This window comes from Brassica oleracea, chromosome C5, assembly GCF_000695525.1.
Source record: "Brassica oleracea var. oleracea cultivar TO1000 chromosome C5, BOL, whole genome shotgun sequence".
Classification (NCBI taxonomy): Eukaryota; Viridiplantae; Streptophyta; class Magnoliopsida; order Brassicales; family Brassicaceae; genus Brassica; species Brassica oleracea.
This window is the reverse complement of record NC_027752.1, coordinates 20,196,070-20,202,732: the sequence shown is the minus strand read 5'-3', so window position 1 is coordinate 20,202,732 and position 6,663 is coordinate 20,196,070.

The following is a 6,663-nucleotide window of genomic DNA, read 5'->3' as shown; positions in this document are numbered from 1 at the left end:
GTAACAAAGGAACCTCTTTTTGAAGCATCAAGAGTTGATATATGAGGTTTGGAAAAATCAGGTTTGTGTCCCAGTCTGTTTTGCGGGTCATCTCGACCACTTGGTCATACACAAGATGACCAAAGTTAATATTGTTGCGATTGGCAACAGCATAAAGAAGGCGGAGTCGGTTTTTGATCATTGAATCAGAGTCAGGACCTGGAAGCCAATTCAGCTCACAAACACGGTATAGAACTTGGAAGGGATTGGGCAAAGCATTGAGATCGAATCCCGTCCATCCAGAGCATTGGCCTCCAGTGAGGTGTGAGATGGCCTGATTCAGATCAACTTCTTTCCACTCAAAAGAGTGTTCGACAGATGGTGTCATCATCAATCGGTTGATCACCGAAGGGGTAAACTGGAACACATATCCCCGAATAGAGCACCCTCATCGTTGAAGGGTTTGTTTGAGATAAAATCTCTCACAACCCTAGGACAGAATGGATGCACATGCATCACAGTGTAAGACCATCCTATGCTATCGATAATCCTAAACACATCATCTAAAACGGGATCCTTAGGATCTAAAGAAACATGAACTACAAAGCCTCGGAGACAAAGATAACGATACCCGATAGCGCTTCCTCATTATGATGACGGCGAGAATATCCTCCGATGGTCGGAACGGTATTGGAGAATAACAGTCGGCTTCTTTGGAGACGATCGTTGAACGATATGAATGGAACTTGAGATCGGAAGTGATAGTGCTCTCCGAATGAATAATCGACCTCACTGAACCTCCGACGTCTAGATCGATCAGTAGAAGAATGACTTTGTTCAGTCATGGCGGATGAGATTTGATGAGAAGACAGTGGAGAGATAGAAGAGGAAGAGTCTCGAGTTTCCCTCGTTAAAAGGAAGAAGAAGCACTCAAACTTTCTGAATTGACGTGATTGACAAATTCTAGTGTCTTCCGGCTGTTGATTATATGTAATATGTCGGGCATAAATTTTTCAAAGTGTGTCTTTACTCTAGTGGTAGAGTAGCCCTCGTATATGATCCTGGACCAGGGTTCGAACTCTCCCACCAACATATTTTTAATTTTCGGCCATTTTCCATTTTTGGCTTCTAGTCTTAAGTATTCTAGGACCGAAAGAGCTAAGTGATATTGTAAACAATCAGAAAGAGTTAAGGTACTTAATGGTTTGGCGTTGTAGTTTTTAATATCCAATAACCAAAAAGTTCAGGACATGTAAAAAGTTCCCAAAATGAAAATATATAAATATTTATTGATAGAAAGTGAAATATTATTCTTTGAGTGATGAAGAATATTGTTGTAGACTTTGGCTCACAGGTTAGATAACCACTTCAAGAATGATTACTAACTTTGTTTCTCCGGATGAAGCTTTGTATGAGATCGATAGAGCTGTCACAGTAAAAGCGAGTAGCAGGGGTTGTGGCGAGAATCAGTTTACCTGTAGTCATGTAAGAATAAAAAGGTTAACGATGTGAATCAAATTCTATGATTTATAGTTTTTTGGTTTAATTCGTCTATCATGTTCTTATCAATTGTTCTATGAGCAGACAACATCTAGTTATATCCCTAAAACAATTAATAATTACTACCTTTTAATACTCTGGGATTGATGCTTGTAATGAGTACAAATATGTATTTCATTACTGTCTTGCTATGCAAGTCTCTAAACCAAGCAGACACATTGTCCATTAATGTCAAGCGGACCATTTTGGATCATCACGTACAGATACATAGTATAAAGGAAAATATGCTAATCATCACGTGCCATTAAAAATATCATAATAGAACAAGTAAATTGCTTAAAGAGATAAGAAAAACCATATAGTGAAAATTATATTCAAAGAAACAAAAAATCTCCAATGCACAAAAGTCTGAAGATTGAAATGGAAAGAAGGCAAAGTCATTAGGTAAACATAAAAACGGAACTTAAACTGCAGCAAAAACAATCACTACGTAAGAGGAAAGGTTGAAGCTATATTAGCCACTCTTGGAATGTTTGGCTTCATTTGATTCAAGACTCTCAGAGGCTTTTCTAACCCTATCACCCGCAGAATCTTCAAAGCCTCTGGAAGGACCGGATTCCTCACTTCCAGTCTTCAAGATATCATCGGACGTTACTGGAATAACGTCTTCTTCCAAGGGTGCTATAGGATGTGGAGCTTCTGGTGGGAGTATCTTTGTGACAGTTATGGTTTGAGTCTTCCCTGTCAAATTATGATCTGAGACTTTCACAATGAATTTGTGTGTCTGCCCTATTGTATCAAGTAAAGCATGTGGTACCGACACGCAATGGTCAGCTCCTACTCCCTCATTAGACTAACATTCAAGTAAAATATACGTGAGTTCAAATAATATGGAGCTATGTATAGACAGGTTTCAAATTACCTCAAAGTAACTGGCAATTAATTCTGATGCATGCTTTCCAGTCAACTCTTTGCCAGCATCACCAAGAATGACAAAACTGCTTGTTCACTCTTATCATAAACAGAAATCCTCGTGAGGTATCTGCAATGAGAGAAGATTAGCTATTAGTGCTGGCAAAAGGTAGATGAAACTGTGTATACAACACTTACTGAGCAACGCCTGTAACTTCACTTTTTCCACACTTCTTATTGTTACAAATCAGAGAGGTAAGCCCTTTGACTGCCTTACTATTACACTCATCGCATGAAATATAATACCAAGCAGAACCCTGGACAACATCATCTATAGTTGCTGTGCATTCAAACCAAGCAACCTTCCATAGTGAAAAATAAAATAAACTCCATTAATACCCAAGCATATCACAATGAATGTGAAAACAGAACAACTAATGTACCTTAGCAGTTTCCTGCTTGAAGTAGGAGAATAGTTCCTCTAGAGTCGATGTCTAAGGCTTAGTGACAACCTATGCATTAATCTTATTAGCAATATCTGAGTTGGAGCTCAGCCTGAGAAAAATGAGAAGCCAAAAGAATGTTAGAGCTGAAGTCGCATGAAATGCCAAAGCAGAAGTTGCATGAAAAATATAATTGAATACAAAAATGCCTACCATCCAAGATAATCCTTGCTAGGCTGGACATCGGTATCCATAAACACTCGAGATGATGCCATAGAAGTGAGAGCAAGGGTTCATGTTCAAAACACATGAATTGATTATTACCAACCAAATACGTAAACGATGAAACAATAGAATTCAAATGGTGTAACATGTTATATCACTGTCTCACCTAACAATAAAAAAAATGACTTAATACAGTTCAGTTTGAATTACCACAGCTAAGTTCTAAATATGAACACACCAACCAATTACGGTAAACGATGAGAAACAATAGAATTTAAATGGCCTAACATGGTATAACAATGTCTCATCTAATCTTAACAATATAATGAATTAATACAGTTGTTTAGTGAAATGCTAACCTCCAAGATGTTTAGGGGTTACTGTGGTGACCAAAAGAACGCTTGGAGTGCTTCCATACGATTTGAATTTCTGGCAGAAGTCGGACGCGGCCTTGTCCCATAGATAGAGCTTCATCACTGGTCCGCTGCATAAGTTTAAAATCATGTGTTAAGCATAACACACAAAGAATGTGTCTGACAATTGGACAAATTTACTCATGTGTCTGAACATGAACACATAGATGCCGCTTCTCTGCTATGTCAACTTCGTCAAGGACAGTATGGCCAGTGATAGTCTGCCCATTCACCAGCTTCATGTGGCCAACATAATCTGAGATAGAATAATTCAAAGGTCAACTTAAAGATTTAAGTATAATCACCAACAATAGTTCAACAATGCTTACCATAAAGGTCAACTTTGCGGTCACAGTTGGCCTGAAACTCCTCGTAGCTATGGAACCTGAACCTATCTTCGTGAATTGGAACCGGAGGGTTCTCAAGAGTCGATAAATCAGAATTCCAAGCGAATGTAACGGTGGCGCTATGATCAGTAACCCGATACTGAGCTTTGTTTTTGGAGCCGAAAAAATTGCTCAGTTTATAAACAGAACCTGGTGTCAGTTTATATGTCCCAACCCGTCCTGCTGGAACAAAACCTTGAATAACAGTTCCCTATAAATCATTTGAAATTGATGATTAATAGAAATATCTCAATCGAGAAATATTAAATAAGGATGAAGAGTAGTAAAATATTCGTAGATGAACCTCTTCGTCGATAAGGAGCATCTCCTGTCCAATGAGGATTTTCGTGTTTGGATTTCGAGCCTCCCAGAAATGAATCAGATGAAACCTCAAGTCGGCTTCGTGTGGGCGGAGTGAAACATTTCTGAAGAACATCACTTGGTCGCCATGCGCGAAGGAGAGAGCGGTAGAAGCGTTTGGTTTCATCAGAATGGCAGATGAAACAGCAGACTTCCCGTTAGGTTTCATCACAATGGCGTAGGAAGCGGTGGACTTCCCGTTTGCTCTCGCAGTCGCGGAGGAGGCGACGGTCTTCTTGTTGGTCTTGCGGTCGCTGAAGATTGAAGAGTTTCCTTTGGTTTCCATCGGGATGATTGTCTGAGAGAAGCTTTTCAATTTTAATCGAGACATAAGCTAAGAAAACAGATTTATAAATAGACAAATGGAGAGAAAGATGAAAAGAATCCATTGAATGAGTTCAAGCAAGGTTTGATTAGAGCAGTTAGTGGTGAAGGTATGCGTTGAAACGGATTTGGAGAGAAGAGTAATGGAAGATGTGGAAGTCGAAAGGTAAGAGAAGAACGGCGGAATCATCAAAGAGAGAAGAGAGAATGAGTTGACAAAGCTAAGAGAAGAAGCCTAAAACAAACTAAGGAAAGGTAAAAGAAGAAACCCAAAACAAAATACGAAGCCGAAATCAAGATTAATCAAAGATGACATGGATGATTGCTGCAATATTAGTGGTTAATTTTTCCATCTGATATGGATATGCTAAGAGAGCTTCATATTCCTCTTTTAATATTGTTAGATGTCGTCAAAAAAAAAATTCCTAAAAAGAAAAAAAAGATGGAAATGCCAAAATCGTAAATAGTGGCCCTCATAACGTTACGATCCAATTTCGGCAAAGGCCCATTTAACTCTAATTCCGGTTTTTCCCAAACCGGTCGAGATTTAAGGTTTTGTTTATAAAAAGCCAATTAATCCAAATAATACCGAAACCGAATGTTTCGATTTACGGGTGGAGCCATACACACACTGAAACAGAAGTTTGACTCTTTTGACTCACGAGCTAACAACAACACGACACCGATGAACGTCAAGAAACGATCGCGCTTGGAGAAAGGTCAGGTAACTATTAGGAGGATATACATTACATTCCGACTTAGGAGTATCTACGCTAGATTTACATATATATTAGTTGATAACTCCAAAGAGTCCTTATCTCTTACGGTTTACGTTCTTTACGTTGTATATATAAACAGAGCAATTGCTCAATGTAACATCAAGTTAATAGTTCACAATACAAATCTTCACCTTACATATACATTACATTTCGACTTAGGAGTATCTACGCTAGATTTACATATATCTATCTATCTTATTAAAACTCAAGTACAAATTAGGTTTGTTCGAAAACATGTATAGCAATTTTTTTTAAAAAAGTTTGTTTGAAAACATAGATTATAGTTTAAAAAAAAAGATTGTTTGGAAACATGGATTGCAGTTTAAAAAAAAAAAGATTTGTTTGGAAACATAGATTGTAGTTTTTAAAAAAAAAATTGTTCGGAAACATGGATAACAGTATATTAAGAGAAAAAAAAGTAATGGACTTATATTTTTAAGAAAATTTGAAAGTCCATTATATTGTGAGAACCTATCTATCTGGTACCGAATCGGGTTCGGTTCAGGTCTGTTTGGGTTTTAGGTTTCAGGTTTCTGGGGTCAAATATTTCAGCCTCATTCTAATATTTCTAAATTTCAGTCTAGATTCGCTTCGGATTTTTGCGGGTTCGATTCGAGTTCGGATAACCCATTTAAATTACTTTTAAAATTTTAAAATTCATTATATATTTATATACTTTAAATTTCTCAAAAACTATAAACAAAATAATATATTAAATATAAATTTGTATAGAATATGTCAGAATACCTAAACTTAACATATAAATTATTTTAGTTCAAATATTTGGATAGAGAATCAATCATTATTTTAAGTATTTTTGGTGTTTTACGTATACTTTTACTATTTTATATATTTACTATTGATTATTTGTATATATTTTCAAGTGTTTAAACTAGCTTAAAAGTATCATATATATTCTAGATGTTTTTATATATATTAAATCTAAATATAATTAATATATATAAGTATATAAATCTATTTCGGATGTATTCGGGTACCCGGAATACTTCGGTTCGGATCGTATTCAGTTTCGGTTCTCCAGAAACCAAAATTTTGAATAATTCGGATATTTAATCAATTTCGGTTTAGGTTTGGTACTACTTTTTTGGATCGAGATCGGATCGGTTCTTCAGATTCGAGTATTTTGCCTAGCCCTTATATTATTGACATGAAAAACAAATAGAAACATATTTTTGAAAAATATACCCGCGCGCGGGTCAAAGTCTAGTATTAGTTATAGATAACTCCAAAGAGTCCTTATCCCTTACGGTTTACGTTCTTTACGTTGTATATATAAACAGAGCAATTGCTCAATGTAACATCAAGTTAATAGTTCACAATA